Source organism: Schistocerca gregaria, chromosome 6 (genome assembly GCF_023897955.1).
Source record: "Schistocerca gregaria isolate iqSchGreg1 chromosome 6, iqSchGreg1.2, whole genome shotgun sequence".
NCBI lineage: Eukaryota > Metazoa > Arthropoda > Insecta > Orthoptera > Acrididae > Schistocerca > Schistocerca gregaria.
The window spans coordinates 257,367,468-257,392,740 of NC_064925.1; positions in this window are offsets into that span (position 1 = coordinate 257,367,468).

Consider the following 25,273-nt stretch of genomic DNA (forward strand, 5'->3'; position numbering starts at 1 on the left):
TTTGCTGTAATTTATTCTTCGTAGTAGGCCAACTACATTTTTTCATTGTGATAGAAATTAAACATATTAGAGCCACTTATTTTCCAAAAAAATGAGACGTATAAGCAGTCAGTAAGCTCGAAATTTGCGTCTGGATAAATTTAGAAAATGCGACCTCAGCCTCGGTTACGAACTTTGTCATCACATTTCTGGGACTAGTGGATCCGTACTTATTGACCGTTGTTGATATCCCGATTAATTAGTTAGTGCATCAATCAGAGCGAAATTAAATGTGGTGCGTGGAGTTTCATTTAATAAAGTAAAACGTGATGGATAATGTGTCTGCACCTGTTCGCAGCGGCTATGTGGTTTCCAGAACGGATGGCTGAACAGAAAGATTGCTTTTTTAACCATGCTTTGTTGAGCATTGAAAAGGGCAATCTCATTTCACCTGTTTCTCACTAAGTATACTCTACATGTATGTGAATGTGCGTGTGCGTGTGTGTGTGTGTGAGTGTGTGTGGTTACGCGTATTTGTAAGTGGGAGTAGGGCATGGGGTCGAGGGCAGTGAGAAGGGGAGAGTGAGTGACTGAGTGAGAGAGAGAGAGAGAGAGAGAGAGAGAGAGATGCTGTTTCAGGGAGTGACTTCTATTGTGCCAACTAAAGAACTAAAGTCGCTGACTGCAGACATGAATGACACGCTACATAAAGCTCTGCATCTGAAGCGTAATAGACATCATTATTTTCGAAGTTATGTGACTCAAAATAGCCTCCTTCTTACATTAGGTTTCTTTCAGTTACTTGTTTCTAGTACTCTTCAATTTTTTTTTTATTTCTCTGTGTCTTCATGTCCATGCACCGACTTACAGACTTTACGCTATGTTTCAACACATTTTGTGCACTTTGTTTACGTTCACACCACCAATTGCTCTTTCCATTACAAAATAAACCAAAAGAAGACGCCTTAAGACATGTCCCTCATATTCTTTCCCCTACTGCCCACTTGCGGGCTGCAACTCAGAGACGCCCTTATTTTTGATATGAAGGGTAGAAATGATATTTTGTTTACATCCACTCAAGGGCGTAGCAACTATAGCTGCAGCCAATCGTCTGTACGTATCTGTGGCGGAATGGACACTGTAATAACATTAACATTGTCATTTTACATAATACGTTAGGATATTTTATTTAACTAGGGCGACTTAGCTCTAAGAAATGCAATGATATGTAATGAGTGTCACACACTGAGAACCATTTTAGATTGATCTGAAGATGTCTCGGTAATGAGCCGAAGCCGGTAATCAGTAAGGATAGTGACCTTGATGTAGGGCTTTTATATTCACATGTTTTAAATCAACAGATCGCCTGTCTCCCTCCGTTAACGATTGTGAGTGTAATAATTCTATGTTATTCATCTACAGACAGCGGTTGCCTTTTCTCTTTGTGAGACAGTCAGACGAAAAGCAGCTAACCCGACTAATGTGTCTGCGCCTGTTCGCAGCGGGCTATGTCGTTTTCAGAACGCATACCTGAATAGAAAGATTGCATTTATAACAGTGCTATGTTGAGTATTGAAAAGGGCAATCTCATTTCACAAGTTTCTCGCAAAGTATACTCTATATGTATTTCTTCACTGACTAGAGCCTGAGCATGATCACTGTTCCGTCTTCCTGCGCCGGCCATTGTGGCCGTGCGGTTCTAGGCGCTTCAGTCTGGAACCGCGTGACCGCTACGGTCGCAGGTCCGAATCCTGCCTCGGGCATCAATGTGTGTGATGTCCTTAGGTTGGTTAGGTTTAATTAGTTCTAAGTTCTAGGCGACTGATGACCACAGAAGTTAAGTCGCATAGTGATCAGAGCCATTGGAACCGTTTTTGAACCGCCTCCCCACGGGTCTCCACGCTAGTAAACAATTTGCTCCAGAATCCACTCAGTTGGGTACAGAGTGGGAGAGAGTATGAAAATCGAGAGCTTGTTGCGTTTCTCGTGCTGTTTAGAGACAAATAAAGTCATGTCTTGGTACGACTGTCAGTCTTCTGGCGTTTCGAATATGAGAAAGCGGCCAATGAGGCGTTGAGTCTCATTTTTTGCATGAGCGGGAGATATCAGTCATTTGAAGCGCCAAGTTCGGAAACTGTCTGCAAATGGCGCCTTTGTGTCTAATTTTGTTTGCATAAGCGTAACGCATGGTTAGAGGACTAATGTAAGGATGTATAGGCTTATCTCACTAGTGGTAAGGGAGATACAGCCTACAGGAAAATTAAAAAAAGATCTTCAGAGAAAATGGAACCACTTGTATGAATATCAAAAGCTCAGATGGAAACCCAGTTCTAAGCAAAGAAGGGAAAACAGAAAGGCGGAAGGAGTATATAGAGGGTCTATATAAGGCGATGTACTTAATCACAATAATATGGAAGTGGAAGAGGATGTAGATGAAAATGAAATGGGAGATAGAATGCTGCGTGAAGAGTTTGACAGAGGACTGAAAGACCTGAATCGAAACAAGGCCCCGGGACTAGACAACATTCCACTAGAACTACTGACAGCCTTGGGAGAGCCAGTTCTGACGAAACTCTGCCATCTGCTGACCAAGATGTATGAAACTTGCGAAGTACCTTCAGACTTCAAGAAGAATATAATAATTCCAATCCCAAAGAAAGCAGGTGTTGCCAGACGTGAAAATTACCGAACTATCACTTAAATAAGACACTGCTGCAAAATACTAACGCGAATCTTTACAGACGAATGGTAAAACTAGTAGAAGCCGACCTCGGGGAAGGTCAGTTTGAATTCCGTAGAAACGTTGGGACACGTGAGGCAATACTGACCCTACGACTTATCTTAGAAGCTAGATTAAGGAAAGGTAAACCTACGTTTCTAGCATTTGTAGACTTAGAGAAAGCTTTTGACAATATTGACTGGAATACGCTCTTTCAAATTCTGAAGCTGGCAGGGGTAAAATACAGGGAGCGAAAAGCTATTTACAATTTGTACACAGACCAGATGGCAGCTATAAGAGTCGAGGGACATGAAAGGGAAGCAGTGGTTGGGAAGGGACTGAGACAGGGTTGTAGTCTCTCCCCAATCTTATTCAATCTGTATATTGAGCAAGCAGTGAAGGAAACAAAAGAAAAAAACTGAATAGGTATTAAAATCCATGGAGAAGAAACAAAAACTTTGAGGTTGGCCGATGACCTTGTAATTCTGTCACAGCCAGCAAAGGTCTTGGAAGAGTAGTTGAATGGAATGGATAGTGTCTTGAAAGGAGGGTATAAGATGAACATCAACAAAAGCAAAACGAGGATAATGGAATATCGTCGAATTAAGTCGGGTGATGCTGAGGGAATTTGATTAGGAAATGAGACACTTCAAGTAGTAAAGGAATTTTGCTATTTGTGGAGCAAAATAAGTGATGATGGTCGAAGTAGAGAGGATATAAAATGTAGACTGGTACTGGCAAGGAAAGCGTTTCTGAAGAAGAGAAATTTGTTAACATTGATTATAGATTTAACTGTCAGGAAGTCGTTTCTGGAAGTATTTGTACGGAGCTTAGCCATGTATGGAAGTGAAACATGTACGATAAATAGTTTGGACAAGAAGAGAATAGAAGCTTTTGAATGTTGGTGCTACAGAAGAATGATGAAGATTAGATGGGTATATCACATTACTAATGAGGAAATATTGAATAGGATTGGGAAGAAGAGAAGTTTGTGGCACAACTTGACTAGAAGAAGGGGTCGGTTCGTAGGACATGTGTTGAGGCATCACGGGATCACCAATTTAGTATTGGAGGGCAGCGTGGAGGGCAAAAATCATAGAGAGAGACCAAGAGATGAATACACTAAGCAAATTCATAAGGATGTAGTTTGCAGTAAGTACTGCGAGATGAAGAAGCTTGCACAGTGTAGGAAAACATGTAGAGCTGCATAAAACTAATCCGAGGGCTGAAGACCGCAACAACAACAACAACAAGCGTAAGGCCTCGCCATCACTGGGAAGACTGAATTCGAAAAATTTTGATAATGTCGCAATAAGGTCGCTCTCACCACGGCCACGTTGGGTCACACAGTTATATGAGTTTAAGTCGGCACCACAACATCTACGTGCGTGTGTGCATAGCACCAGCACAATAGGAGTAAACAGCACAAGGAGATCTACATCGCAGTGTTGAGTACGAGATATATAATCTTTTTTTTTCTTGTCTCAAGAATACCTATTTTTGGAACACCATCGGATTTTGCGCATTCGGTTAATCATGAGGACATGTCTGTGGTGTTTTATTCCTGTTTACAGATTCTGGCTATGCGAAGGAACATCTATAAAGGCGCCTCAATGACATAAAAATTGTGAAAAAGATTGAATACAGAAAAATAATATATGTTCCATTAATTAGCCTCTGTTTTTAAGTAACACAAGAGTAGTTCATGTTTATTTTTATATTCTTCATATATTGCATGATACTTAATACATTCAACGGTAAGTTGTAGTTGGTGGAGGGTAGTTTTACAGTCTTATCCATACCGGTACTAAGAGATAATTTAAGGCAATATTAAAGGGGTCCCCCCACACCATTCCTGATCCATCCATTACCAATAAGTAACGATACCCTGCTGCAGATATTTCAAAGTTACACATTAGTTTACGTTTTGACTTCATGTTCATTGAAATATTATGTAGTGTAACGGTAACTTTAATTTGCTCAAACATTACTTTGTGCTTCTACTAAAATTATCAGGGTTGTGGACGCTGCACTAGTGTTGATACGTTAATGTTAACCAGGTTCCCCCTTTGTCCTTGTGAAAAGCAAGTGCCAACACGTGCACGTCAGTCGAGGAATACGAAGGGCCCAGAGAACGAGCAGTCTCCAGAGTGGATGGCGGAGGACAGAGTTTGTGGGTGAATCTGCCTCAGCTCACCAGCATGCTTGTCCCCAAGGGAATCCCCCAGCATCCAAAGTGAAGTATGGTGGGTCCGTCAACAACTCTCGCTTTCAATGGGGAGCGAATCGCAGACCTGAGGACTAGCCCTTCACAACCAAGTGGCGAGCCAGACTAGCCGGCTCTGGGCCTCGCACCTAATTCCTAGCCTCTCCAGGGGCAGCTGACCAAAGAGATCGTCACACCGTGCCCTAGCGAAAGCAACTTGTAGCGAACCACGTGCTTCACCCCCTCAGAAGTATGTGTGCATAAGAGCTGTGAGTGATGTGGCTGACAACCTGTGAATCTGCTGGAGCCTTACAAGCCACTGGCCTCATCAGCAACCACAGCTGTGGATAGCCCAGACAGCGCCTCCTAAGCATCGCCGTGGCCACTCCAGATGACCCACCACACTGGCAGCACACAAGAGTGCAGGTGGCCCAGCCTAAATCAATCGTCACAGTTTGTGCCACATAGAGTGACACTGATGCACCACCAAATGGCCATCCGAAAAGGTAATGCCGAGTCAGCAGGGGCCACATTAAGGATGCTTCCTTGGGATCACCCAACCTCACCATCTCGCCGCTCTCTTATCGACACACCATCGAGTGCTCCTCCTCACATGACAATACTTACAAAAGACCTTGAGTGTGACAAGATCACTATTGAGTCCTATGTCTGAAGATTTCACATAAACATTTCCTTAAAATAAGATATCGCGCATACAGCAGACGGAATTACAACCTCTCAGTCTAACACACTTGGGTTCTTATATATAATAAACTCTAGCTCCACATGTGCTAATAGTTATTTGTGTATTTAGTCTGTGTATGACTTAAGTATTTTTCTTATTAACATATTTTTTAGTGTTCATGAATTATCTTTTGTAATAGATTTTCTAGTAGGCACTTTTCATTTTTTATGCTGCTTTAACTATCTGCCCACAAATGCAAGAGATACACAGATCAGTGCGCATACTCATTTTACACATTTTTGCATGCAGCACTTTGAGTACTTTTCCAAAAAACAACGTACCAGAAACATGCTAACCACTTATGAATAACAATAGTTTTTTCTCACTCATGACCCATACAATTTTGAGATTAGTTTGGCGAATTTTTAAACTATTTTAAAGGGCCTAAGTGTTTATCACAATTATTTCTCTTCAGTTCACAAAATGTATCTTGAAATTTTTTGTTTTCGATCGCTATGTTCTACACCACATATGTCTCATTGTGTGCTGTTGATTTCACCGTTGTGTGTTGGCTTCCACCTTGCATTATGAAAGTATGTGTTTTTGCAATAGCCGCGGTCAGTCGTCTTACGATTTTGTGCAAAAAATTTGTTAGGACATTCGTTACACACTTCTTAAGCTATACATGGCTGTCTGCTCAGTGCCTAGTTGTTTACATGTGTGAGAAACTGTGTGAGTAAGTGTGGTATCTCATGGATTGGATATTTGTATACTGTGTTTGGATGAATGCTTTTAGGGCCGACAAATTCGGATTAGTTTTTTCAGAGCCCTTGGGTTCCTGTATATAGAGCATAATATATCTTATAGTGTACAATTTTCCTTGTAATATCTACAGGTGGCCTCGAAGCATACACTGATTTCATCTGCCGCATACAATAGAGATCAGCAATCAGCAATGCCCAAGAGGCTTCGGGCCTCTAGCCCGACAAGACAGTGGCAGCTGACCAGAAATAACGTGTGGTTTCGGCCTTTGTGTTCAACTGCCTAAACTTCCCTGGTCTCGGGATTTGGCGTACAGGTCAGTGAATTCTTACATTCGTCACGGTGGCTGAAAGCTGATATTCGGGAGAGACTTGTGTCGTAAACAAAAATTTCATGGCTCGGTGCCACATACTATACGCCAATACCTTGTGACCTGGTGAGCTGCCGATGCAGCGAAGCCCGCTCACAAAGCTCAGGTTCCGTTAGCGCCAGAAACGCGATAAACCTTCGAGAATAAGGTCCTCACCGTAGCTGGGCTTGAATAGATCACAGTTATGTAAGCCACGGATCCCTGTTTTAGGAATAACTCGAGGGAATTTCAATCAAATCTACAGGACAGTGTAATGGGAAGCTTGGAGCACTTATTACAGTGGTAACGTTGATGCTTTAGTTGTTGAATAGCCACAATTGGTCAGCTTCTGACACAGTGCGGTAGAAACTCCCTTTGTGCTGTGGGAGGGCAGCTCTCAAGGACTTGCCTTCCGACTGTCGCGCCAGATAATTGGGTCATTCTGCACCTCCCACTTCAGAGAATTTGTGAAAGAAGTTTGCTTGTCCGCTCATCTGAGCAATATTAATACTTTTCGGGAACGAGTGTCGATCCATATCGACGCTACCTACCTGTTTTGGGCTCAGGACAGACACCATAAACGAGGCGCCTACGTGCAGTATTTTGTCTGTAATGTACGCATCTCCGGCTTGTGGTTATCTGGAGGGTCTTTTATATGTTTCAGTGAACATACCACTTTACCTTCACAAACGGTACCCGCTTTACGACTGCTTGATTCTATTCGTCAATTAATTTTTTCACCCCCTTCTTCGCATTAGAGGAGTCTCGGTGCGTTTTGTGCTATATCGATACTTAGAGGGATTCGCCGACTGTTCAGTCTCTTATGCTCTGTATGCAGACTGACTTGTACTATGGTCATGATTATCGTTAAAGGAATAAAATATTTCTCTGAACCAATATATGTTTAAAGATAATAAATGTAGTAATTTGATGGTAGTGTTGCTTTAGAGTATCTTGCTCCCATCATTTTTGGTGTGCGTGGGTCCTCACTGAGACGAACCTTTGGCTAAAAAAAGTGGCTCTATGGGACTTAAAATCTTAGGTTATCAGTCCCCTAGAACTTAGAACTACTGAAACCTAACTAACCTAAGGATATCACACACATCAATGCCAGAGGCAGGATTCGAATCTGCGACCGTAGCATTCTTGCGGTTACGAACTGAAGCGCCTAGAACTGCTCGGCCACCGTGGCCGGCGAACCTTTGGCTACTTTCCCTATGTAACGCATGCACGTCTACCGCAGGAAAGACGGAAGTCTCAGTGCAGACTATCCTCGTTTGCAGTAGGTGACCGTCTGACATTACTATGTTAGACGGTCACCTGATGTCACTTAACGTCAGCCCTGCTGGGAGACCTATTCAATGCCCATGGGTGTCCGATACAGTGAGTGTTTCGCTAGTCGTTTTCGGAATACCCAGACATGTTCCATGTGTATTCCAAAGCTCAACGTAACCGAATTGGTGCTAGGTAACTGTACGACAAACGTTTTCCGAATCTTAGTACGCCATCACTCAAACGTTTTTTCCAAGTTACTCTGCGCCCCCCAGATACAGGTACTTTCGCCATGTGGAGGCAGGACTCTGGTCCTCCACGGCAACGCCGCATTCCAAAATTTGAAGAAGATGCGCTGCATCACACTGAAGAGAACCAATCAGTGAGTTCTCGGAGAACTGCGCATGCATTGTGTGTCAGTTACAGCATCGATTGGGGCGTTCTGCGTGAGCAACGGTTCATCCATATCACTTGCCAAAGGTACACACATGAGTCCAACAGATATTTCATAACCCATTGCCTCCTGCACCGATACATCGGCAAACACCTATTTTCAGGTTGAGTTCTGTTCACAGCTGAATATAAGTTCAGTTGGGGCTATGTCCTAAATTTGCGAAAAAGCCATGTTTCGGCAGATGAAAACCCTCGTGCACTGCATTTCAGTAACCTCCTGATAATAACGTGTGGGCAGGTACTCTGGACGGTCATGTGATTGGGTATGTTTCCTTCCACTCAAGCTAACTGTTCCTACAAAACATACTAGGCCCGCTCTTGGAAGTTGTGCCGTTGAATGTCTGTCAGCTTAATGGTGCACCAACTCACTTCTCACATGCGTTTCTCGGAAAGTTCAACAGACGATATGGGCAAGAGGGATAGTCTCATTTGGTCCAGTCGCGTGGCTGCCTTGATCGCGAGATTTAATTCATATGAACTACTTGTTTTCGGACCGTATCCAAAGTTTAATTTACGAGAATCCTGTAGATATGGAGAGATATCTGCTGGCACAATTTCTCGCCATGGCAACAGAAATTGTAGAGACACCAGGTGGGATGGAGATTGTGTATCAGAACATGTTTTGTAGGTACAATGTCTGCAAGAAGTTTGACAGTCATCACATCGAGCCACAATTGTATTTCATCTGTTATGTTCTGTACATACAGGATGCTGATCTCTTTTTGTTTTGAAATAATGTAATGTCTAAGTGTAATGAAGTGTGAAATTTCTGTTTCATTATTTTTACTTTCTAACTGTTACCTATAAATGTATTGCATCACTCCTAATTCATATCCTAAAGCAAAAGTGCATGAGTCAAACATGTGAACTGACACCATTGTAGAACCAGATATGGGTTTCCTACTCAAAATATTATGTACTCATTCGCTCTACAACCCCTAGATGTCTGTAATGGGAATTTCTGAACACCACGTACACATAATTAACTTTTCACGGATAGCTGTAGCCTAAAATTACAAGCTAACATAACGGACATGGTTTTCTTCAAATGAATAATTTTTTGATACAACGTAATTTAAAACATACTAAAAAGTATTTCTCCCAGCTCCACACTGACTCCTAACCCGATACAATGATCACTGAAAATTTGTCTTCTGATTTGTTCAGTAGTTTCGACGATACCTAAAAATTCGGAAACTAAAAACGTGGAGTCCATGCTATCAGTGCAGGACGGCGTGTCTATGGCCCATGCTGGTGTGATCAAGTGGTGGAAGCAAGGTGGGAGTCCTGTAGGCCCCAGAGATAGGTGGCTGCAAAGGTCACACGTTCTTCATTGAAGCATCTGTACTGCATAGTACACCTGACCAGTGGCCGGCTGGCTGCTGCGTTCTGCACGGCTGGCCGCTTGCACGCCCCACGGAACTGACTCGAAGTTTCCGCCAGAGGCCTTATTATGTATAGGCTGATAGCACAGCTTCTGCACCAGTGGCGTGTGTCACGTATCTGATGTGGCCCCAGGCAGCTGAATGTATGCGTCACGGCGTAGCAAGCCGCCCACGATGTGACGCTTGACCTGTGAAGGACGAAGACGGGTCATGTGCACGGAAGTGACCCGCTGCTACCTGTGCGTTAGCTGGTGCTGCTTGAGGAGAAGTGGTATGGCCTGCTGCACCATGGAACTAATTCTGGGAGTGCGTTATTGTGTAGATGTGTTTCTATACAATGGCGTCGAACCAATGACTTCCACTATCATTTACATGCGGCTACATCGCCTGGCACACCCTATTCGTCCTGCTAGATTTCCGGGACTGAACAAATTTGATTACAAAATGTCTAGTCTCATAGTCGGCGCCACATTGCGTGTTGTGCATATGCATCACTTACAGTCATTTATGCTTAAACACCACTGCCACTACGAGAATGGAATTCTACCTTGCTCCTTGCCTTCCGTACAGATGAGTCCATTATTTGCCCAACCAAACCTGCCTCGAAACATTGATTTGGCCTTGTTACATTATTATCCTGACGACACTCCAAACTCGGCTGCTGTCAATGCGGCTGCAACACACTTCTCAGGCTCGTGCTACAGTGAGGCATGAAAGCCAAGGGATAACCTTTAACATTCTGCCGGACCTCCTTTTGCCCAGGTATAGTGCTGCAACTCGAACTGGCATGGACGCAAAAAAGCCTCTGAGCTCCCATGCAGAAACATTCAGCCATGCTGCCTCTGTACCCGTCCATAATCACGAAAGTGTTGCCGGTGTAGGATTTTGTGCACAAACTGATTTCTCGAAAATGCCCTGAAGCGTTCTATGGCATTCATGTCGGACAATCTGGGTGGCCAAATCATTCGCTCGAATTTTCCACAGTGTTCTTCAAACCAACTGCAAACAACATGGTCCACTGACGTGTTGGGGAGCATGGAGTTAATGAAAGGCTTCAGATGGTCTCCAGTTAGACGGAAATAAGCATTTGTATCAGTTCACTAATTGTAAACACAGATGACAACATTATCGAGTCACCACCAGCTTTCCCAGTGCCTTGTAAACGACTTTGGACGATGGTTTGTCGGGTCTGCGCCACACTCCAACCCTATCATCAGCTCTTACCAACTGAAATCGGGACTCACGTGACCAGATCACGGTTTACTAGCCATCTATGGTTCAACCGATATCGTCATAAGCGCAGGAGAGTCGCTGTGGCCGATGTCGTGCTGTTAGCAACGGCACTCATCTGGGTCATTTGCTGCCATAACTCACTGACGCCATATTTCGATATTTCGCCACACTGTTCGTCGTACGTCCCTCACTCAGAAGGCGCTGCTCTCGGTCGTCGTCATTAAGTGGAGGCCGTCGAGTCCTGCGTTGTCTGTTGGAGAGGTAACGCGCAAAATCTGGTTTTCCAGACACACTCTTGACACTGTGGATATCGGAATACTGAATTCCCTGACGATTTCCGAAATGGAATGACCCATGTGTCTGGCTGCAAAGTCTGTTAATTCCCCTCGTGCGGACACAGTCACGTCAGAAACCGTTTCATGTATATCACCTGAGTGCAAATTCTCGTTGGCAACTGAAGCTTAACACTGACCGGAAAATTAGTCTCAACCACCTGATACCTTGTGATGAACTTCTTTGTCTTCCCCTTTGGCTTGTAAACACTGGATAACGCCACCCATTGTGCTTGTAAGTAGGCTGTTTAGTTTTTTATATTGGTAACGCCACGTAGCGCTCTGTATGAAAATCACTGGCTGTGCTGTGTGCAGTTCGTGGCTGGTTTTCATTGTTGGAATTTGCTGTTGTAGTGTTTGGCAGTTGGATGTGAACAGCCTGTAGCGTTGCGCAGTTGGAGGTGAGCCGCCAACAGTGGTGGATGTGGGGAGAGAGATGGCGGAGTTTTGAGAGCGGATGAGCTGGACGAGTGTCCATTAGAGACAGTAAATTTGTAAGATTGGATGTCATGAATTGATATATTATGACTTTTGAACGCTATTAAGGTAAATACATTGTTTGTACTCTATCAAAATCTTTCATTTGCTAACTATGCATATCAGTAGTTAGTGCCTTCAGTAGTTAGTACCTTTTATTTAGCTGGCAGCATTGGCTCTCGCTGTATTGCAGTAGCTCGAGTAACAAAGATTTTGTGAGATAATTGATTTGTTAGTCAGGGCCATTCTTTTGTAGGATTTATTTAAAGTCAGATTGCGTTGCGCTAAAAATATTGTGTGTCAGTATATTGTTGATCAGAATACACAAAGAGTGAAATGTCTGAGTACGTTCAGTTTTGCTCAGCTGTTTGAAAATCAAATAATGTAAGAGGTTTATCAGCACAGTAATTCATTAAATTTTTCTATTTGCACGTTTCATGCTAACTTATACTGCATTAGTCTTGCCATACGTTTCACTATTTCCTCCCGAATCTCTAACATCGTCGTATCTGCTTTCTGTAGACGTCTATGAATTTCTCTTTTCGTTAACTCGTGGACTGACTCCCCATCACTACCTTTTCTTGTCTCTGTTAAATCTAATAGCGATGGCATTTTATGACCATACTACATGACCATGGACTGACTCTCAATCATTATCTTTCCTTGTTTTTATCAAAGCTAAATGTGATGGCATTTTATGACCATACTGCACCTATTGCTCATGGACTGATTCCCGATCATTACCGTTCCTTGTCTTTATCCAATGTAACGGTGATAACATTTTCTGACTACACTCCACCTAATACAGAGACAACCAAGTATCAGTAAGTACATCGCCGTTATATGCTGAGTCGCAAATCTCAGATACATATCCCAATCACTGTCATGTGATTTCGTATTACATTTTCTCAATTGTTCTATTTACCCACTCTGTTCTACCACTGGCCCTTGGATGCAGGAGACTCGTGTTTAACTTCTTTGTGTGCCACAAAAAACACAGTTCCTTCAACAATTCCAACATAAAGTTCTAGGTCTGGTCTGTAACTGTCTTACGTAGCTCTCCAGCCCTCAGCATCCTCTTATTTAGCGTTACCTTTGTGACGTTTGCGCCAGTTCGCCATAACAACCATTATCACGTATTGATAAAAGTGAACTCTTATCGATAATACGACCAGTTTAGTGCTGGTGTACGATTCAACGGTCACAGTACATAAACTGGAAGCATTGCAAGTGACTTAGATGCTTCCGGTAGCCTCTGAAATGGCACTTGCTTACGATTCATGCCTGCTCACTTGCACACTGCAATGTAATTTGCCACATACTGGTCCACATCAGCTTCCTTAATATCCACCAACATCTCTTGGTCACACTCTGATTTGTTGCCCAGCAGTCTCTATGACCAGATAAAACGTGATCACGTGCTTCGTTTAGAATGTCCTCCTTAAAATTTGGTCGTACTACTATCTGCAAGCTCAGCCCCATTTCCTTTTACAACAATCCATTACATGTGCTAGATTGTGACTATGTCCTGTATTGTTTACAGTCACTGGAAGCGCTCAGTTTACATCGTGGAACACGATCAGAAGCAACATGTGAAATGATATACCTTGTGAAAGCCTGGAAATACTAGAACTAGTCTTGAACTGGGACCGGTGCCCAATTCTCTTCAAGTCTTCGAATGCACTCTGACACTCTTTCATCTGTATGAATGTCACACCTTTCCTTAAGATCTGTGACAGTTCTGTCACCAAATCCTTTCACAAATATTGCGTAGTAATTTAAGACACTTAAACAATATTGCAGTTCTTTGATAGACTTTGCGACAGGGAACTCTCATATAGTTTGCAGTAGTGTCAGGTTTGCCTTTATTTGATTTTTACTAATTACATGGCCTAGTGTGTTAATACTTCTAATGCAAAACAACACTAGCCTCTCTTTCATAGTCAGATGTACAGCCCTCAATCTCCTCAATCTCACTACCTTTAGATGTTGCCTTTACCGCTACATGTCTTTTGGGAACATGATCATATCTTCTACATAAACTGGACAGTGGTCTGGTTTCAACTCTCGCAAGAAATCATCCAGTAACATCTGAAACATTGCAGGCTCATTTTTCTGTTCAAGTGGTATTCTCATGGTACCAAAACCTGCATTTTGCCTGTCTTAAGGAGCAATATTCAATTAATTGTAACCATTACTTAAACGCATGGTCGGAAAATAATGACATTGAACCAAGTTAAACATAGTCTCAGTAATTTTGGGGTTTTTACGGATCCATTGGAGTGTAACTGTTCACGTGACACGAATCACAGCAGATGTATTTTCTAGAATCAACTGTATGCTTTCTTGGTATGACCATGATTTCTGCACCTCATAGACAACCAGTCTCTTCTCTTATCACATCAGCTAACTTCTGACTTAAAATAATCTTCCATTATCGACATCAAATATCTATGTAATCTTTATGGTTTCCACCAGAGCATATTTTTCTGCTGGTGTCTGGTGTTGACTTATGGATGTTGCTGGCAACAGAACTGGAAGGAAGAAATCCTAAAATATGACGAACAGTCCTGTCATCTGCACTCTCTATTCCGTTTAGATGGTCAATTTTCCTACATAATGCAGTCTTAATGGCAGCTTGTGGTTCCTTGTGGCCCACACTCTTCGTGCATCATTCATCCTCACAGGAAATTTCGTAACTTGCTGTTAACATCTCTTTTGTTAACTTCCCGCCCTCAGCAACAATATTTAAGATTGCTGATCTCTCGCCATTCCTCTCTTGTACTAATAAAACACTTCCATCAATAAAACATCTTGCTGGACCCTGTATGTCGTTCTCATTAAGACAGCCTACAGCACATAACACACCCCAGTTCGATCTGGCTCCACACAAAACTAGCGCTACTTCTCATTGCTTCTTGGGGCGCAATAACGGAAATTAGGCTTTAGTGAAATTGTATGTGGTTCAACTTGTTTGTCAAATGCGTTGACGCCCCTCGCAACAGTTCTACACTGGCAACAACTTCCTCTGGCTGGAGTGTCATTAACACTAAGTTCTACTTTCATTATAAACGTCAATTTTAACACAACATTGAGCAAAAACTCTGACCCCAGGACCATGCTGCCACTCTCGCATACATGAGGCGCCAATTCAATATACTGACCACAAAAATATCTAACTCCACCGACCGTAATGGCCTCACATCATTATCTGGAACCCAACACAATCTGTATACTGACAAGTTCTACTGCCTGTGACTCACTAAGTCTCTAATGGCCACAGAAATATGCGACCCTGTGTCCCACAAAAATATGTACTTCTTACCTCTTGCAGCACCCATCCTCGTCTTACATATTTGTGCATCTAATTTTAACAGGAATACCTTTAGGTGGTCTTCGGGTTCCTCCTTGCATTTAATGGCTGCTTACCGGCTCCTCATCCACGCTTATGTCCAGTACCAAACCTCTGCTGCTGATGCCTTCCGTTTTCTCTATCTACATATGACTGCCTCTGTAAATGCCCCATCCTTCACACCTGTAACACGAAATGTTCTCAGAAAGCAGCCTGTGTCCAGCCCATCACCCTGCTGTCGATTCTTGATATGTCCGACAGCAACCCCGTCAGGAAAGCACTGAGAACATTCTGAGCACATTCTACTCATGTGCTTGGAACAAAAATACAATTACTTCACCACCCTTCCCTAAATCATTTGGCTAGTCATAAACATTTTTCATCCTGTCCACGAAATATTCCACAATTTCCCCATGCCTCTTCAGAATAGGTTTAAACAACTCATGAAAATACCACACACCATTCTGTTTTTTCTGTCTTTGCAAAAGCCCGTTCTCCAGCTGCTCAAAGATTCCTACATTCTTTAAATCCTTTGTTTATCTCAGGTATATCCTCGTTTCTTCTTATAGTCCTAATTATGCTACCTGACTAAAGCTGACTGTCAGTTCAGCCACCCATCTCTGACCCCGTCTGAAAGTTCTCTCAGAACAAACACAAACATCAATTTAGTTTTACGCAAAAGGGAAAATGAAACATATGGCAACTGGATCCACCTCGTGTTGCGGTGTCTGTAACAGTGCTAACTTTTCATCCGTCCATCCCTAGCTGTCAACTGGTGATTTAGCTGTGTATTATCCACTGTAAGTTGCGCTACACTTTCTAACAATATCATACTGGTTGTGGTTTCAGCAGATTTGTGACTCAGATTCTGCCACTGTGACACTCTTACTCATCACTAAACACAATACCACAAAAAGAAATAACAACTCCAGAAACTCCACAAACTAGTCTTTATGTCATATCATGAGCCACCTAGGATCTGTACAGTGCCTTGCAGTATGATCATACAGAAAACATCTATACCAAGTAATAGGCACTGACATCATGGATGGCGCAGTGTGACCAAGTAAGTTACAGTGCGTACATGCTACAGGGATGAAATATTTCCCCCTACAGTCGCCACTAAAATCGGGACACGTCAGTTGGGTCATCAGACCTAAATGAGGTAACTCTCAAATTAGGATGACAGTCAGACTTCATTTACATGTCTAAGACACACTCCAAAAATATTATCAAATGATTCATCACTCACTGCAGTTTTGACCCTATAGGCTGTGGTCGAGATGCCATGCTGTGTGAAGACGACGTTGTTAATTATGACACCAAACTATGGCCCCCCCAGTTGAGGGTCTTGCAATGAAGAGTCAGGTTGGAGCGAATGGGTGGGGGAGGCGAGACGCGGAAGGTGGCTGCAAAAGGCAACACATTCTTTCTTTAAGTACCCCAGATCGGAGGCCCACAGCCAGTTAATATCTGCTGGGCTCTTGACCTGAACACACTGACAAACTGGAGCAGTTACTTTACCAAGTGCTGGCAGCTTTGTTACTTAAGCCAGCTACATGGTTACCAAGCCAGCAGCGTGGACTCGGTAGTAGTGTGTCTGCTACATCCCCAGGCAACACTCACATACGTCATGTATGTTGATGCCCAACAATAGTGGACGATGACTGGCGTGAACGGGGTGTGACTGCTGCCCCCTGGGTAGCAGCCTGACTTGCTTCTGGAGTAGAGCTTGGATGGCTTGCTGTACTGTGACACTACATCCAAGAGAGACTTAACGTGTAGGGCTGTTTCCGCGCCATGGTCTCAAACCGGCAACTTTTACAGTCAGTTCTATGTTGCTACTTCCCTGGCTAACTCCATTCGTCCTAGTAGAGGTGTGAGACTGAGAAAAAATTGGTTACAAAATGTTCGGTACTTACAGTCGGCATTGGCGTGCATTTTGTGGATTTGCATGCCTAAGAGTCACGTATTCTTAAACTTTGCTTCCGCTGGCAATTTTGGAATCTGTCTTGTCCATTTCTGTGCAAGTTTTTGCCATACCACCGAGTCCGCTATTTCGGCATGCTAACCAGGCTCGCAACACAACATAGGGCTTGTTCAGTTATTACAATGACAACCTCACGTGTTTAGCAGCTGTCAACGTCACTGCAATGCATTACCAAGGCTACGATTATGCCCATATATGTTCAGCACAATAGACGACACGAGCAGTTCATTTAAGCCACCAACAATTCAACAACACTGCAAATGCTGTGAACTATTCTGTCACTTTTCTCCCTCTATTGTTCCTGATCTATATTAACGACATAGGAGATAATCTGAGTAGCCGTCTTAGATTGTTTGCAGATGATGCTGTCATTTACCGTCTTGTAAAGTATTCAGATGATCAAAACGACTTGCAAAATGATTTCGATTAGATATCAGTATGGTGCGAAAACTGGCAATTGACCCTGAATAAAGAAAAGTGCGAAGTTATTCACATGAGTACTAAAAGAAATCAGCTAAATTTCGATAACGCGATAAGTCACACAAATCTGCGGGCTGTAAATTCAACTAAATACGTAGGGTTTACAATTACAAATAACCTGAACTGGAACGATCACATACATAATATTGTGGGTAGAGCAAACCAAAGACTGTGATTATTGTCAGAACACTTGGAAGGTGCAACAGGTCTACAAAAGAGACTGCTTACACTACACTTGTCCGCCATATTCTGGAGTATTGCTGTGCGGTGTGGGATCCGCATCAGGTGGGACTGACGGATGACATCGTTTTGTATTATCGCGAAATAGGGGAGATACTGTCACAGACATGATACGTGAATTGGAGTGGCAATCATTGAAACAAAGGCGTTTTTCGTGTGACGCGATCTTCTCATGAAATTTCAATCACCAGTTTTCTCCTTCGATTGCGAAAACATTCTGTTGGCACCCACCTACATAGAGAGAAATGATCATCACGATAAAATAAGAGAAATCAGGGCTCGCACGGAAAAATTTAAGTGCTCGTTTTTCCCGCGTGCCGTTCAAGGGTGGAACGGTAGAGAGACAGTGTAAAGGTGGTTCACTGAAGGCTCTGCCAGGCACTTTATTGTGAAGAGAAAAGTAATCACGTAGATGTAGATATAGATCTAGACAATATTATCTATAGCATGACTGCGGACCTTTGGTACAGAGCCGAGTGGAGGGTCTGAATCAGAGGCTGAGACGGTTCTGCGACGGTGTCGGCTGCAGATTCCTCGAATTGCGCCATAGGGTGATTTCGGGTTCCGCTGGATAGGTCAGGAGTCCACTACAAGCAGCTAGCCGCTACACGGGTAGCAGGGGTTATGTGGCGTGGGCTGGGCGGTTTTTTAGGTTAGATGGCCTCGGGCAAGTACAGAAAGGGCAACAGTCTCAAAGGGTGCGGGGCAAAATACGGACATGCGGGGAAAAAGCAGCAATCGGTATTGTAATTGTAAACTGTCAAAGCTGCATTGGTAAAGTACCGGAACTTCAAGCGCTGGTAGAAAGCACCGAAGCTGAAATCGTTATAGGCACAGAAAGCTGGCTGAAGCCAAAGATAAATTCTGCCGAAATTTTTACAAAGGCACAGACAGTGTTTAGAAGGGATATATTGCATGGAATATGGATATAGATCGGGACACTCAGATGTTTAGGACGGGTGGTAGGGACAGAGCATCGAGTGACATTATACTGAGTGCACTATCCGAAAATTACATCGAGCAATTAAACAGAGAATGGAGATAACATCTTGGACCTACTGATAACAAACAGACCCGACCTTTTCGACTCTGAATGTGCAGAACAGGGAATCAGTGATCATAAAGCCTTTACAGCATCCCTGAATATGGAAATTAATAGGAATTTAAAGAAAGGTAGGAAGGTTTATCTGTTTAGCAAGCGTAGTAGAAGGCAGATTTCAGACTACCTAACAGATCAAAACGAAAATTTCTGTTCCGGCACTGACAATGTTGAGTGTTTATGGAAAAAGTTCAAGGCAATCGTAAAATGCGTTTTAGACAGGTACGTGCCGAGTAAAACTGTGAGGGACGGGAAAAACCCACCGTGGCACAACAACAAAGTTAGGAAACTACTGCGAAAGCAAAGAGAGCTTCACTTCAAGTTTAAACGCAGCCAAAACCTCTGGGACAAACAAAAGTTAAACGATGTATCGACTTGACAGAAAATCCTAGGCAGTTCTGGTCTTACGTTAAATCAGTAAGTGGCTCGAAACAGCATATCCAGACACTCCGGGATGATGATGGCATTGAAACAGAGGATGACACGCGTAAAGCTGAAATACTAAACACCTTTTTTCCAAAACTATTTCACAGAGGAAGACCGCACTGCATTTCTTTCTCTAAATCCTCCCACAAACGAAAAAATGGCTGACATCGAAAAAAGTGTCCAAGGAATAGAAAAGCAACTGCAATCAATCAACAGAGGAAAGTCCACGGGACCTGACGGGATACCAATTAGATTCTACACAGAGTACGCGAAAGAACTTTCCCCCCCCCCCCCCCCCCCCCCCCCCTCTAACAGCCGTGTACCGCAAGTCTCTAGACGAACGGAAGGTTCCAAATGATTGGAAAAGAGCACAGGTAGTCCCAGTCTTCAAGAAGGGTCGTCGCGTAGATGCGCAAAACTATAGACCTATATCTCTGACGTCGATCTGTTGTAGAATTTTACAACATGTTTTTTGCTCGAGTATCGTGTCGTTTTTGGAAACCCAGAATCTACTCTGTAGGAATCAACATGGATTCCGGACACAGCGATCGTGTGAGACCCAACTCGCTTTATTTGTTCGTGACACCCAGAAAATATTAGACACAGGCTCCCAGGTAGATGCTATTTTCCTTGCCTTCCGCAAGTTGCGCACTGTCGCCTGATAAACAAAGTAAGAGCCTACGGACTATCAGACCAGCTGTGTGGCTGGATTGAAGAGTTTTTAGCAAACACAACACAGCATGTTATTATCAATGGAGAGACTTCTACGGACGTTAAGGTAGCCTCTGGTGTTCCACAGGGGAGTGTTATGGCACCATTGCTTTTCACAATATATATAAATGACCTAGTAGATAGTGTCGGAAGTTCCATGCGGCATTTCGCTGATGATGCTGTAGTATACAGAGAAGATGCAGCATTAGAAAATTGTAGCGAAATACCGGAAGATCTGCAGCGGATAGGCACTTGGTGCAGGGAGTGGCAACTGACCCATAACATAGACAAATGTAATGTATTGCGAATACATACAAAGAAGGATCCTTTATTGTATGATTATATGATAGCGGAACAAACACTGGTAGCAGTTACTTCTGTAAATTATCTGGGTGTATGCGTGGGGAACGATTTGAAGTGGAATGATCATATAAAATTAATTGTTGGTATGGCAGGTAATAGGTTGAGACTCATTGGGAGAGTCCTTAGAAAATGTAGTCCATCAACAAAGGAGGTGGCTTACAAAACACTCGTTCGACCTATACTTGAGTATTGCTCATCAGTGTGGGATCCGTACCAGATCGGCTTGACGGAGGAGATAGAGAAGATCCAAAGAAGAGCGGCGCGTTTGGTCACAGGGTTATTTGGTAACCGTGATAGCGTTACGGAGATGTTTAGCAAACTCAAGTGACAGACTCTGCAAGAGAGGCGCTCTGCATCGCGGTGTAGCTTGCTCGCCAGGTTTCGAGAATGTGCGTTTCTGGATGAGGTATCGAATATATTGCTTCCCCTACTTATACCTCCCGAGGAGATCACGAATGTAAAATTAGAGAGATTAGAGCGCGCACGGAGGCTTTCAGACAGTCTTTCTTCCCGCGAACCATACGCGACTGGAATAGGAAAGGGAGTAACGACAGTGGCACATAAACTGCCTTCCGCCACACACCGTTGAAATGTTGATGTAGACGTAGCCCTCCACCCCATTTTTCACTTAAATCTCACTGGCATTCCCTAAGCTGCAAAAAAATTACAAGCACATATTTTCAGCACTGTCTCTATGGGGTTAGAAATCTGTATAATTCTAAGTAAATTTTAAAAACGAGTCACATGAGAACGTTTTCTTATTTACAGAAATAATTTCTGCTTTTTAGTCTTGTTTATCTGAAATTTATCAACAGATTTAAATCATTTAGATAAGATAACAACAGAGACATGTGGTAAATTTCAGATTTAGCTCAGTTTCTCTTCATCTGAGTTAATCTATATATTACCGCCTCCTCTGTACGGGGTGTTCAAAGAGTCTCTTCTCTGTGACGTATGATTGTTATCAGCGCGTGCCGTACGATTGTTCGCCTGCCTGGGTTATTTCTCTTCAAGTGGACTCTTCCAACATTCCACTGTTCCGTTTATCTCAGCCAGAGTCAATAGTGTCGATGTTGTGTGTCGTTACGTGTTGATATGAACGTTTAAGTTAGTTCCTTCTTTCGATTGTTTCGTTTTTGTCAGTGATAAAATTCTTACCATTGAAGAAAGTGTGTTTTTAGTCTAACAGCTGTTCAAAGCTGGCGGTAAATACACATTTTCAGTTCATCAAACATTTAATTCAGTTTTCTCGGAGACAACACACTCACATCGCGATACTGCGCGAGATTTAACTAGCAAATTTCGAAGTACGGGTTCAGTGACAGATGCACCGAAAAGTGGTCGTCCTGGCGTTTTGTCTGAAGATAAACTACTCGATATTTCCGATAAAATGTCCCTGAGTCCGAACAAATGAGTAAGAAAACTCGCCCAGGAAATCGATGTTAGCGTTGAAACGGCCCACACAGCTGTAAGGAAAAGATTAGAACTTTTCCCATACAAAGTGACAGTTGTGCAAGAACTGTAAAATACTGATCATCGCAAGAGACTGCATTATTGTCAATGGTTAAAAATTTCGTTCAACAAAATGGAAGGGAGATTCTTGATGAAATGTTTTCCACTGGTGAGGCGTGGTTTCGTTCATCCTGGTACGTGAACTCACAAAATTTCCATATCTGGATTACTGCAAATCCATTCTGTACTCACGAGTAACCACATCATTTTGTGAAAATTGGCGTTCGGATTGCAATTTCTAGACGTCAGATTGCAGGTAACATATTTTTCTACGAAACAATAACGCACAACCATACTGCACTGATATTCTGTACCCATTCATAGGCGAACTTGTTTTAAGTGAAATACTGAACGGTTATTTTGAACAAGATGGTGCAACCGCGCATACAGCTTGCGTTCAATGTCACTGCTTGCTGATGTTTTTGGCGATCGCATAACTTCACAGGGACTTTGGCCTCCACGATCGCCTGACCTAACACCACCTGACTTTTTCTTCTGGCTTCAAATGGCTCTACGCACTATGGGTCTTAACATCTGAGGTCATCAGTCCCTTAGACTTAGAACTACTTAAATCTAACGAACCTAACGATATCACACACATCCACGCCCGAGGCAGGATTCGAACCTGCGACCACAGCAGCAGCGCGGTTCCGAACTGAGGCGCCTAGAAACGCTCGGCCGCAGCGGCCGGCTTTCTTCTGGGTTGCAGCGAAAGCAAAAATCCATCGATGAATTGAAAACTGCAACATCCACTTGCTCTGTTTCTGTTACAGAAGAAATGTTAGAGGTTGAGTTTGGACACATGATTAGTTGAACTGAATTGTGTATTCAGCAACAGGGGGGACACTTGCAACATTTGATGTGAAAATTTGTAAGTAAAACTGAATATTCAATAAATTAATAACTTATATTGCACTGAGTTTCTTTTCGGTATCTTCACATCGGCATACGGCGCGCGCGACTAACAGTCATACGCCACTACTGAGAGACTTTTTGAACATCCCGTATAATTCGTGAAAAGATCGTGAAGACAAAAATTAGAGATATTCAAGCTAACACAGAGACTTACGAGTAACCGTTTCCGCCACGAAACATTCGCTACTTGAACAGGAAAAAGGAAATAGGCGCGGTACACAAATTACACTTCGACATACACCAGGGAAGAAAGGGAGCCAATAATGTCCAATGTTCTGAGCTATGTCGAAAGTTCAAGATTTTAGCTCATCAAGAAGTTAGTTTGAAATTAGCTACAAAATTTATATTGAAGAGTCCAACAGACAAAAATTGAACCTGACAACATGTTAAAAAATAATGGTTTCGTTTGATACTAATAGCTTGTATTAACAAATTAACACCATGTATAGCATTCCGTTCATGGAAGTTCTAACCTTGACTAGATGAGATAAGTAAAATACTGGCACATTTGGGACAAATTTTCACGAAGCTGAAAGGAATAGAACTTATCACTCGTATGCCTGATAAGGGACAGCAGCACAAGACAGATTGTTGTACACATCTTTCAACCGTATTGTGCCAAGGCTGGCGCAGCTTTTCTTTATGTAGCTAGCGTGACGCGTCTTGGTCTGTGAGTTGCTGGGCAGATATGGTGTATGGTTCCTCTGGCTAAACGTTGCTGGACAAACGGTGACAGAGCAATTCTCTGTAAGCTTAGCTCCGGGCTGTTGTCTACACAGTGGCATCGTTAGCGGAGGCAGCTCCATGTCTTATCTGCCACTGAAAACACTTAACATTTTAGAACCTCTGGCTCTCTGTTGTATCATGTACAGTTGTGACTGAGATTTCATTAATTTTGGAAACGTTATATTACTGCTAAGAAATGTACAGGTACTTGCCTAGAAAGATAATGCTTTGATCGGGTATTGTAAGCAGTTATTTTTGCCGGTTGAATCGTCGTTTAGCCGGTGTGATTGAATTGTTTTGGTGTACTTGAAATGTTCTTAATTCTACTTGTTAGATGGGCTGGATGTTAGTAATCAGGCTACATGCTGCAGTAAATGAAGCCTTTAGTGTAAGTTAATGGGTACAATTATTCAGAATAGGTTGTTATCTGAATTGATTTAAATTTATTTCTTAATTCGCCCACACGCGTTAGTGGATTATTTTTAACGCATTATATGGAAATATTAACTTATTAGGCTTTGCAAGAAGTTAACGAAATACTGGAAGTGGTAATGACAGAAGAGAGCAGTGTGCTGACTTGGTTTTTGTTACTTGTAATGGTGTCTTCCGTTTAATAATTAAATGTTTGATGTAAACCTTTGAGAAATCCGCTTAAATACTGTCTACATGTACCACAATACACCAACATAGAGGATAATTTAGCTGTGCCTACCTATGAGTCTCAATCAACCTGTATTTGTAGGCACTGCAGGTTGCATAGAACTCATAGGTTGATGCATCTTAATCACGCTTTCTACAGGGTGTAAATATTAAGTTGACAAACCAAAATAACTCGAAAAATAAGCTTCAGACGAAAAAATGTTTAGAATCCAAAGTTGATTATTTTCTAGGAGACATCCGCTGCTGCTAAAATTAGCACACCACCCCAGCCCCTAGCGGTGAGGCGGGAGGCAACTTTAAAACTTCAAATGAGAACCCCCATTTTTTATAGCAGAATCAGATTCTACATAAAAAACTGTGTATATTTTGTCTTAAACATTTGTTTTGATTCTTGGCAGTCGCGCTGTAATTCAAGAAAATCCATGTTCTGATTTTTGGGTGGAAAATAGTTTCGAATAAATAAAAAATACTTATTTACTTCGTAAACTTTGATTCACTAAAACTAAAACTCTCCCTCTCTCCCCACAGGGTGAGGTTTAAGAGAGAACAATTAGAGTTTTACAAATGTTGAACCAAATAATAACTTTTTCTGCTCATTCGGATAAGTTTTGTTTGTTGCATGTTCGTGAGGCCACACAAGTTTTAATTATCAAACAAATCGTCTTACTAGCTAACTAACTAACCAAACATCCTACTTACTAACGAGCTAACTCATGAACAGGAAAACCACAGTTGTGAGACTTCTCGACAAGCAAGAGTGATTACTCCGAATCTAATAAAAAATTAGGTTCATGAGTCAGTTAGTTTTTTAGTCAATTGGTTCACTCGTTAGTACGTAGGATGTTTTATGTAGATTCTGATTCTATATATGATAATCTCTGTTATGAGATGACGTAAATATTTAATCTCTAAGTTACCAAGTCTCAACCGTGTATCATCTTTATTTT